This window comes from Carassius carassius, chromosome 10 (genome assembly GCF_963082965.1).
Source record: "Carassius carassius chromosome 10, fCarCar2.1, whole genome shotgun sequence".
Taxonomy (NCBI): domain Eukaryota; kingdom Metazoa; phylum Chordata; class Actinopteri; order Cypriniformes; family Cyprinidae; genus Carassius; species Carassius carassius.
Window position 1 is genome coordinate 17,139,462 of NC_081764.1, and position 12,426 is coordinate 17,151,887.

Consider the following 12,426-nt stretch of genomic DNA (forward strand, 5'->3'; position numbering starts at 1 on the left):
GCAGCAGATACAGTAGGTCAAAAACTATATTTTTAATGAATACATAGCATGATGTTTACCATGTTGAAAAGACCAACCTTGCTGGTTGCCATCATATATTGTGATGTGGATGTTGGTATGCTGGTATCCATAAAAGAACCATTCTTTGACAGCCAGCTTCATCAGAAACCATTTCTAAAATGATCAGTTGTTTCACACCATGATGTACTCAAAAAACTTGCATCCACACAAATTGCGTAACCCAGTAATTGCCTTCTTATTTAGTTTTCTTTCCTTGAAAAAATGAGTATAAACACTATGCACACAATCCAGTTCCATGACACTGACCTGTCAGAGAAGATGGTTAAATTTGAACTTATCTTTAACCAGTCCCTCACTCAGGGCTCCCTCTTCACTTCGCAGTTTAGTGAGCGCCAGTTCCTGCTCAGCATTCTGGGCCTCCGCCTATGGGGAGGCAGTACAAACATCAGTGGGAATTTGGCTACATAAAATCATTAGCTACCAAGTTCACATAACCAGCATTTATTTTGTAATCAGAGGTTATGGCAAAATATGTCTGCAGAGATGTTTAATGTTTAGCACTGGAGTTTAACTGTTATATTTTGTCCCAAGAATGACCTGTGGTAGAACTGAGGAAGTGTGGAAAACTGTAAGTTAGAGTAAGTGATGAAAAATCTTCCAAAGGCAGTTGTGCATGGTAGATTTCAACCACTACAAATAAGCAGAGCTACATAACTCATCCAAGTTGAAAGTAAACTGAGTTTCCAGTAATTCAACGACTGAGCTGGACTTTTGACAGGGAAAAACTCTGTATTTACTTAATGCAAAACTGAGTAAACAGTTTTATGACTGGATGTAATTCACTGTAGCAACATGCAGATGAGAACAGTTTTATACAGACTTAGATCAGGTTCTGTTAAGATGAATGAATGAGTGAATATGTGAATGAAAGAATGAATTAATGAGTGAGTAACTACAGTGTGTGAATAAATGGAGTAAATAAATGTGTGAGCTATGGAGTGACAGAGTGAAAAATGGAATGAAATAATAGTGAGTGACATTGTTGGAAGAAAGACTGTCTGAGTGTATAAAATATGGACTAAGATGTAGCGAGTGAATTAATAAGTGAGCAGGTGAGTGAACGTGATGGAACGAATAAGTGGGTGAGTAAATGGATGATTGAATAAGTGGGAGAGCGTGTGAATGTGTAGAGCGGTACTCTAGAGAGTGCTCGTGCAAGACTGCTCTTTTTGTCCTCCAGAACCTCTTTCTGCAAATTCAGCTGACTCAGAGCTTCGTTTAGTGTGACCAGCTCTTTACTCATATCCGAGTGTCTTATGCATAACTGCTCCAGAGTGTGTCGTCTATAGAAAAACACAAATGCACACTAACTGTCAAGACGTAAATACAAACCTTTTGATCTGTAGAAATGGACAAATCGGAACAAAAAAACAAATGAAAACCTAGGCATACTATGGTATACATCAACCAAATTAGCTCACAGGGAATGTACACATAAACAAACATAATTTAAAAGTAAACAATGTTAAGGTTAAGGTAAAGGCACGTACTCATGTTCACAAAACACATACAAGCAGAGATATTTCTATAAACACCTAAAAGACATTTTCTCATCAGGTCTGAAAAAAAAAACTTTTGGTTAAAGAGCACATCCAAAAACATTTGTATCCATATACAGTACATAGTAACACATGATCAGGGTTGTCACCTTTGACCTAACCAGTAAACCAATACATTATGGATCTTCATGTTTAATGCATTTTGTAAACAATACTATTCTGGTTTATTCAAGGCTACTTTAAGGACAACATGTGCTAGTGATACTGACTGTAAACAATAGGACAGGGAAATAAACAGGGGCCAAGAAGGAAGTCAAGGGGTTTGAGGTTTCGCAATGCCGTACCCCCTCTCGGATTCAGAGCATTCTCGGGACAGCTGCCTCTCCAGGTCCTCCCTCTGCTGCCTGAGGAGGTCTCTCTGCCTTGGAACATCCAGAGAGGGTTTTTCAAAGCTTCCTGCTCTGCTTGTGTGCATTCCAGCTGCTGCTGCAGGGCAGAGCTGCCTCTCAAGCTCTCTTTTTTCAATAGGAAGGTAGAAAGCGGCAGTTGTGGTGGGGTACTGTATATGGGTGTTCAGGTCATAGTCCTTAAACTAGAGGATTAGCATTTTTGAGCTGCAGCTAATGTACTGATAAATTAGGACTACAATTACCACAAAGATGTGAGTTTGTGTGTTTGAAACAGAATCATGAGCCTTTGTAGCATAACACAACTTGCAATTTAAGTTGTAGAAAAAAATGGAAAGCAAATAGATTTATAAATTACCCTGTTGGGATGACTTGCTAAATTATGTAAAGGCTAAACAGTTCTATAGAAAAATACTGACATAAAAGTAGAGGCTATGAATGTTCCGTTTGAAACTCATTTGTGCAGGTTACACTGTCATTGAACAATAGCATCCTTTATCGAAGTGTTCATTACCTGGTTACTATGCCCAGGGAAGCATCTTTGGGCATCTATGCTGCTGTCCTCCTCAGATCTCTCCAATAGTTGATTCTCTTGCTGCAGTTCCCGGATTCTTTGTTCCAGGCTTCTTCAGGATTTCGCAAGGTGGCAACCTGCTCTTGAGAAGCTTCCAGACATGCTTGCAGCTCCTTTGCGTAGATAGATATTTTCATTTAGTTAAATGTACTGAAATTACATACGCTTTTTGATAGCAGAGTAAACTATTTGGAATATATAGTGAGGTGTGTAATTTCTTTGTCCACTAGGAGTGATGACACCTGTGCCATATAAGGAGGGTGTACATGAGGTTTGTTGCCCACCTGAATCTGTGCCTGCTGCTGTAAGAGCGCTCTCTGAACAGCTATCAGAATGCTGTCTCGTTGAGAAAAGGAAATAGATCCTGCAGAAACAGATGGGTGTACATCTTTTGATGTGTCTGAGGAACTGTCACCACTGACCACCTAAAAGAAAAAAGAAAAGATGAGTTGACAATTACTCTTCTCATTCTCATTCTGTTTATTACATCTGGCCCAAAATATGCATGTTTAGTAAACCTGATTAATGTTGCTCAGTAACTGTTGCAGACTGCTGATCTCGCTGTGTAAGCTATCCCTGTCAGTTCGGTCTTCGGACCGATTTATTTCCTGTGCTGGAAAGCATTCAAGTCAAATTGCAGTTTCTTGAACAACCATGACACACACCAGACAAGACAACTGAATTCATATAAGTCATTTAGAAAGTGATAGGGTTTCTCAAGACTGCTCTTGCCAATGAATGATTCTGCCCAACTTAATTAGGGCTGCTGAGTCTTTAGCCATCTTTAAGAAACAGCTAAAAACACATATCTTCTATCTTCACTTGACCCTAACACTAACACACTATATCCTATTTTTATTGTACCTACTTTTTCTTTTATTTATTATAAAAAACATTATTTTCTTTTTTTATTACAAAAAAGACCCTCCAACACATGCATTGTCTATTCTATTCTATCTACTTGTTTTTTATTATAAAAATGATAACTTGACCCTCTAACACTAACTCTCTAATTCTATTTTTTATTCTTTCTATTAGAAAGACTAAATGGGACTTGTCACAGCACGTACATATTGTTGGTTTGATTGCTTCTATTATCCTAATTTTTAAGTCGCTTTGGATAAAAATGTCTGCTAAATGTAAATGTAAATGGTTCTACTGCAACATTGCTCACCATCCTGCCCCGCAGTGCTGTCAGATTGCTTTCTCAATGTTCTGTGCTTGCCAAATCCCAGGATCCTATACAGATACATGTATGTTAGACTTTGAATATCATAATATCAAAGTGTCTTAAAAGTGGTCCATATGACTTATTTGCAGTCTTCTGAAGTCATATGATAGATTATGAGGAACAGACTGAAATTAAGTTGTCATTAACTAAAAATCTTGACATCCACAATACAGTAGCTCTGTGCGAAAGTGTACACAATGGTGTATGATTTGATATGAATCATTCTAATTTATCAGTTGAACTGGTTCACAAACCTAGTCATTTGTTCACAAATCATCTGATTTTCTTCAGTGGGTAATAATTCAATGAAAGTGAGTACCATCAGTGAATAACAGCCTACATAAAAGCTATACTTTAAAGCTAAGACTTAAGAGTTGTATGGATCACTTTTATATTATATTTGAAGCTTTTGCATTCTTTTTGAAGGTTCAAAGTTTTAGACATTAAGGTATGTAATTGATAAAATAATTTACATTTCTGGTTGTACTAACCTATGAAAAATAGCACACCCTTTTTCGATATCGTAATCTGCAAGATTAAATAAGGACAGATTTTTTTTGAGGTATGCTAAAACAGTACTCATTCTTTTGCATGAGCACACATACATCACAATATGAAAAAAATCTTCATGTGTGTAACATTAACACGGTTGAGGCAAAATGATCAAACACTCTTATGTGTGCTTATTTGATACCCATTTGTCTATGGCCCTTTCTTCCCGCTGCAATAAAGCTCAGATAAAATTATATATATCAAAATGGAAAGTGATCTCTGCTCTCTACATTATAAAACTGTCACTGATGAAAGGATGTAGAAGAAAGAAGCTGCAAAGACTCCATTCATCAGAAGACCCCAACCCTGCTCTGTCAGATCCATGGATCCGCTCTCAAAAGAAAGTGTCATACACAACTGATATATTATACAAGTAAATGAAGAATGTAGAGGATACTGAACAGCAAATAAAGAGACACACTTTTGCTCTCTATTTTTGGCATGCCACATAGTTGGATAGATTAGGCAATCTGTGCTGACCTTCCCTGTGTGTCAGCACTCGGGACAATGTACAATGAGTCATCTAGGAGATGTGAGTTCAGGACATCAATAATTAAATTCAAAGCACTGTAATAGGTGCTGAAATTTATGACACTGTGAAAGCCTTTGAATACGATAATTTAACTCCAGCTGCCAATACTGTATGTATTTATTACAACATGCTGCTCAAGCATGATGACACTTGTATATTACTGGTGAAAAATGAATGGGACATGTACATAAACAGACACACATGTTGTACCTAGAGTTAAGCTCTACTTTCTTTGCGTCAAAGCGGGCCTGCAGCTGCATAGCCTCTTTCAGCTTGTCTCTTAGCTGATTCTCCAGTGCAGATACACCGCTGCTAGTGGGGGTACAAATTACTCAACAATGATCACAGCATTTATACAGGCAGAGCCCTCATCAAGCTTGGCTCTGATGGATGGCTCAAGACTAATCTGAAGGGCAATCTAACCATCACATTTCCCCGGACGATGCGGCCAGGATGGGTGAGCCAGGTGACCCACTGAGCTTTGATCCCAAGTGGGGATAAATAGTGGTGGGTTTGGAAAGAGGGTTCTGGCTTCAAGCTACACTCACCTGTCAGCGAAGGTCTGCAGCTGGGTGAAAGAACTTCGCAGGAAGGCAGCCTGGCGCCACAGAGATCGCACACGGGCTTGCTTGTGGCCATTTCTGGATGTATTCATCTGCGGGAGAGTGACATGGCCATATGGTTGGCAGGTTCCGTAATAAGGAATGTGGCAAAGAGGTTAAAGGTGTCTCCATTATACAGTAGATGCACACATATGAAATTAGAATATGGTGACATGCCAATCAGCTATTTAACTAAAAAATCCTGCAAAGGTTCCCTGAGCCTTCCAAATGGTCTCTCAGTTTGGTTCTCTAGGCTACACATTCATGGGAAAGACTGCTGATCTCACAGTTGTCCAGAAGACAATCATTGACATTCTTACCAAGGAGGGTAAGCCACAAACATTCCTTTGCCAAAGAAGCTGGCTGTTCACAGAGTGCTGTATCCAAGCATGTTAACAGAAAGTTGAGTGGAAGGAAAACATGTAGAAGAAAAAGATGCACAACCAGCCGAGAGAACCGCAGCCTTATGAGGATTGTCAAACAAAATCGATTCAAGAATTTGAGTAAACTTCACAAGGAATGGACTGTGGCTGGGGTCAAGGCATCAAGAGCCACCGCACACATATGTGTCAAGGAATTTGCTGAACCACAGACAAGGTCAGAGGCGTCTTATCTGGGCTAAGGAGAAGAAGAACTGGACTGTTGCCCAGTGTTCCAAAGTCAACTTTTCAAGTTTTGTATTTCATTTGGAAATCAAGGTCCTAGAGTATGGAGGAAGAGTGGAGAAGCTCATAGCCCAAGTTGCTTGAATTAAATTTATTTAATATACAAGTTTCACAATTTGATTTGAATTACTGAAATAAATGAACTTTTCCACAACATTCTAATTTATTGAGATGCACCTGTAATGAATGCACCCACACATACAAGCACATGGCTAGACTTGAACTGCTAGGCACATATTCACAGAGACTCACATACACAAATAGTACAGTACATTTTTCTTGACTCTAGGAGGCTGAAAACTACACAAGCCCCTTCATAATCACCAGATGTTTGCACCGAGCAACAAATTCTTGCTCTCTTTTTTTCCAATTGACTGGAATGTTTTCACAGGAAACAACAGCTGAGAAAATCACAACAATGATTTAAAACAAAGACAGTGTCCAGACGGACAAAACAGGCACCAGGGTGGAATTCCACAAGTTCCAGAGTTGAGTTTCATTGAGCTGGATTAAGGAAAAATTTTCCTTAAACTGTGGTTTTGGATAAAAACATACACTACAGGTCTCTCCTTCCTTCCCCCTGTCTTTTTTTCCTCCTCCCTCTCACCTCAAGTTCCCTCCTGAGTCGCATGTCCCTCTGCTCTGCCTCCTGTTGTGCCTTCTGCAGGCTTTCTGTCAGGGCTTCATTGGCTTCATTGGCTTGTTTAAGTTGTTCCCAGAGCAGCACATTGACCTGGCTCAAACTAGAACACCTGTGAAATACATGGAACTCTTTCAGAGGACTATATCCCGGGACCTCCACCTGTGAAGCCATGAGCCAAATATTTTGCACATTATCTCACCTCCCTCCATTGCGGGGCCTCAATCAGCTTCTATGTTTACAGGCTCATAAAGGCCCACGTCACATTCTACATTGCCAGTCACGCTTAGAGGGAAATGTGCGTGACAGTTTTATAAAGGCCATGTCAGCTCCAGCCTAATTATCAACAGACTTGCTTGTCAAATAGTTTACAGGATTATTTACATAATTTTTGGCAGAATCCACCCAGTTACATACAAAGATTGATGCCAGGGTGTGAGGCAGTAAGGAGCAAAAACACTCATCAAAGGGGTGAGCAACAGAGAGGGACACGATCAAAGCTACAAGAATGTGTTTAATCATTTTCAGTAAGTAGACTTGCTCCATGATTCCATGTTTTGGCTTAATTCTGCAGCTTGTGCCACTCTAAGGAAATGCAAAGCAGAGGCAGACAGCTTAGCAATAGTGTAACAAGCACACGGGCGAGTGGCACAGTAAATCACATTCTTTTAAAGGCTGGCATCTGTTGGTAGGTTGACCGGCTTTTTGTATGAAGTGCAGTAAAATCCGTTTGGCTAAGATGGTGAACAAGGCTGTGATAATTAAGTCTGACAAACTGGATACCTTTAGTTTTTGACACCCCTTCTAAAACTATTCATTTCCAGTATGTGCTTGTGGGGATTGAAATAGGTAGCTAGGAGATTTTATGTACAGCAGTTCAGCATTTGCCTTTACTGATATGTTATTCATGTGTTGTTTCTTAATGTTAGAATGATGAAGTAACCTGGTGGAAAATTCAGTTTAGGTGGTGGTACTTCTGTTTTAGAACATGGAAGCTGGTTTCTAGCTGGTCTGAGGTGCTCGACAGTAGATCCAAATTGGTCATTAGCTGATCTAAACTCATAAGTAACCAGCAAAGGTGGGATCTAATTGGTTATTAACGGGTTGAAGCTGGACATTAGTTGGTCCTTGATGTTCATTAGTTTTCGAATCTGGTCTACAGTAAGTTATTCATGTTCATTAGCTGGTCATTACTTGTTCCAGGCTGGTCACTGATTACTCCATGCCATTAATTATTTGATATAAACTGGTCTTAAGGTATAAAATTTTTTGATATAAACTGGTCTTTTGCGAGCTGGCAGACCATCTTGGTTCAGCTACTAGGTCATAATAGTCTGTGGTGGTCATGCTGGTTTTTGAAACAAAACACAACTGCCATCTTTAGATGGATTTTCCAACAAAGTAAAGGGGAAAAAAGAAAACAGAAACACTACAAGGTTTATCAATCTCATTTTTCAAAATGTACAATTCAACTTTGGTTCCAAATAGCAAGTCTTGATGTACTACTTGGCTGATTCGACCATTCACCTCAGTCTGTCGCCGGCATATTTCTCTTCACGTCTCGCTGTCAGAAGTGCATATCACTCTTGTTCTTACCATTTCTGCTCATCCTCCAGCAGTAAAAGTTTACTTGGACATCCATACTGTGTTCCTGCTCAAAGCGCTGGAGACGGTGTGCTGAAGAGTCTAGGTGTGACTGGAGTTAAATACATGGACAGAGGCAGGTTTATACCTAACACACCAGAATACTGTGCAACACCTAACAATAAACAGGAGCAGATATTTTATGTTTCTATGAATTAAAAATTTCCACTGAAATTTTTGTTTGAAGGAGTAATATGTTCTTCAACCAGTTAAGGCTATGAAGTTCTCCATTGAGACGTACCAAGAGCCTCAGCTTCTCTGTCTCTGAGGTTTTCTTCAACACCTGCTGCTCTAGATTTCCACATCTCTTTTTATACTGGAGCTAATAAGATTGTCCTTCCTCTCTTAGCCAACCCTGCTCTGCGCCACGCACACTCTGCCATTCTGACTGCTCCTGACTGCTGCAACAGCATCTGCTCCACCTGCAAAGATATATGCATTGCACTGCTGTTTATGGCTGTTCACAATTTGTATTTGAATGCATTAGTGTAATTTACAATGAAAAATGGCTTAAAAAAAATCTAAAGACTAAGTTTCTTTGAATTAAGTTTAGCTTGTGGACACCATTCAAATATTTCCATTTCTTGTTTTAAGCATAGGCAGCACTAGATTTTTGTTTTTAGATTTATCCATGAAAAAAGAAAAAAAAAAGAAATATGATTATGAAAAATAAATAAAATTAAAAATATAGGTAAACCTGTTCACAAGATTCATATATATTCAGTTATATTTCAAACAAAAGGTTAAACTGTAGTCTAAGGACAAAAGAATTTTAACAAGTATCAGACTGAGGCAAGGTGTAATAATATAAAATAATTTGGATTCACATTTTTGCATGTTACTGTAACTTAAAATTTTTGCTTTTTCATGATTTATGTAATTTAAATTATATATATATAATTTTTACATTTTGCAGAAAAGCCAATAAAAGGGTGTTTAATTGTAGGTTTCATTGTGACAACTTGCCCTGCTGAAGGTCAGTGTGTGTTCAATCAACTTTATCTTTTATCCTGAGCAAGCAGAAATGTACAAAATCTAATTTTTTCATAGTCAATACTTTAAATTGTGTGCCTTTACAGAAAATTAAACACACTCTGACACACTTAAACACACTCTGAGAAACACTCACTGCAGTAAAAAGAGTGATAACTTGCCCCAGTTTCTCTTAAGTCTTAATATCACACAGTTTTGATTCTCAAGTACATCTATCCTAAATTTATACACTGAACAACACAGATAGTGTGTATAGAGAGGAAAAAGTTGTGTGTCACAAGTGTTTCTCCCTTGATTCCCGTCTTCCTATGGGGTCTTCAATCTCATTGTCCCAATAGCCCTCCAACCACCCCCATCTTCCTTTAACCCCAGTGCATTTCATGGTGCCAGACACCCAGTCCCTGCTAACAAAAAACACATGTTTCCTCTCAACACAACAACATGCTGCTTCAGCTGATTCAAACAAAGCAAGAAAAAGAGAGAGTGAGGGGTAGAAAGAGTAAAAGGTCACCTTCACCCTTTCTCAAAGAAGTATGAAACAAAAATACACAGGTCTACAGGTCATACTGAAATCTCAGGCTAACACTCATCAGCTGCTAAGCTGAACAGCAGCCTCTATGACAATAGTCCCCCATTCCCAACTGGAGCCAAGAGCTTTGCAAAACTTAATAAAACATTTTCAAACAGTCATTCTGAGAGCTTTGATTTCATATACTACAAAGAGGGGCAAACCAGCCCCCGGCTCCGGGCGGTTTTGGGGTCCAGGGCTCATAAGAGAACAGGGACTTATTATATGGAGCGTTGTTAAGGTGACAGCTTTTGAAAGGGAACAGAAAAAGAAAAGCATGGGTGGAGGACGAGTCAGAAGAGAGAGGGGGGTCACTGGGTGCAGCAGCAGCTGTGTTTAAAGGCTCCTTTGGAAACAGCTGCACTACCCTATTGATTATGTATCTTTGCAACTATTTTGGCACAATTAGAGGCAATTTGTTGCTACAACACAAAAAGCGTTTGATGCAAAGTAATGAAATAAATGGCACTTGCACACAAGCATATTTTTCTGCCTTAAAAACATATAGGGGTCAGGGGTGCAGCACAGCACACCTATAGTGTGTACCTACCTCTGTATGTACAGTAGCTCCATAAAATACATTTGCCTCCAAAAAATAAATATATAAATAAAAAATAACAAAGTTGTTTGTGAGACATAAATCAATGTGAGATATTTCCATTGCAACACAATGTGACACAATGTCTCAATTACGAGAAACTGCAAGACAAAATTGCCAGAAACAAATTCATGACTGTGAGTAATCATGTCACTTTGTAAGATATAACAAAGCCATAATTATTAGAAACAAAGACAGTTTTAAGATTTAAAGTCACATTGTGACTTTCATAATGTCACAACTACGCAAAACAAAAATCAAACCTCTGGATATATTTGCATTACGCATTGCCCAATTTTGTGAAAAAAGTTGTAATTGTGAGATATACAGTGAATTTACGTTGTGAAACTCAGTCTGCAAAACAACTGCAAAATATAAAATGATGTTTGTAAGATATGGTCATATTATGTAATATAAAAGTCAGATCCTGTCACTAGCTTGGAATTGAGAAACAATGAGAATTACAAGATTAAAAGTCACCTTGATAGATATAGAGGTGGCAAAGACTTTTTATTCAGGCAAAGACAGGCCTCCATATGATAAGGATATATGATTATAGGATTATGCAAAATTATTATGGTTGTTTAAGCTCAGAAATTTTGGAAATTATACAGGATCCCAGTTATATTTTCAAATTAACACATGGTTCTGAAATTAGATTTTTTGGATTTGGTATCCTGATGGACAGGCAATATCAAGGACTTCCCTGTGTATAAGTAATATAAAGCCAATATATATAGCTTTTTACCAAACGTATAATTTCCCCAGGAAATTGGAGAGAATGGAATCAACCTGCCTCTAATTACTGTCCAGAACCAACTTTTCCAATTCAAATCTTAACAGCAACCATGTTAAAAATGAGCTCAGATTTGCTACTGAAGGATACTTTACCAGCAGCATCAAAAAGACAGGAGGTTTTGAAGCAAGGCTGATGGATGATGCAATGACATGTGTCGAGATTGGATCCTTCTTGCTAGCGGCACTAAAGAAACCCAGCATTATGATGGCATTAAATTCAAGAGCTGGTCCCTCTCTCATGTTGCAGCCAATCTGCCGCCACAGGCTTGGCTCTGATCCATTGGGAGAATGCTGTCACACGTGTCTAGAGGCCACTCAGCCTTTGCCGAGTACGTATAAGTGATGAATTTTCAAACACGGGTGTTAGCCACATGCTTTTGTTCAGATTAAATCTTTATACAATGTATTTACAAAAGTCATTTTTAAAATCTAAAACATGAAACATGGGGCGTCAACTCAGCTCACTCAACTGACAAGTAGCAAGAGTCTCTCCACTGTTTTTTCACTGCTTTCAGGTAAGTTTATTTCCTAAAATTACACAAATAATATATACAACTGTGTCTGCAACGTAATTGACACGTTTCTGTTGAATCTTTATATTACAGGAATGATTTAGTATCTTCAAAAAGACCGTTAGCATCACAACTATTAACTACTGTAGCTATGGAGGCTAATCCAGACCTGGTCCACACTAGAACTGTCATTCATTGCGGTATTTGGTCCAAGTCGGGTGGGCAAGAGCAGGGCCAGAGAAAAATTGGATCAGGCTCAGGTGTGGCTCAGTTTTGGGCTTTCTGGTTAAAGATCAGTGTTGATATGGTTTACTTAAGGTTACATTTTGATCTGGCCCAATTCAGGGCCAGTTATGGGTAATTAACTTGGCTGAGACTTGGGCCAGTTATGGCCCATCTGTGGCCTTTTTCTGGAATCCAGACCTGGTCCACACAAGGGCCATCATTCATTGTGGTATGTGGGCCAAGCAAAAGCTGGTTGTGTGGGCCAGAGCTGGGCCAGAGAAAAATTGCTTGGGTACAGCTTGAAC

At 38.9% G+C, this 12,426-nt stretch overlaps 1 pseudogene; it reads right to left on the reverse strand.

Moving 5' to 3' along the window:
• LOC132152304 (rootletin-like) overlaps positions 1-12,426 on the reverse strand; it is a 37,445-nt pseudogene that overhangs the window by 7,823 nt on the left and 17,196 nt on the right.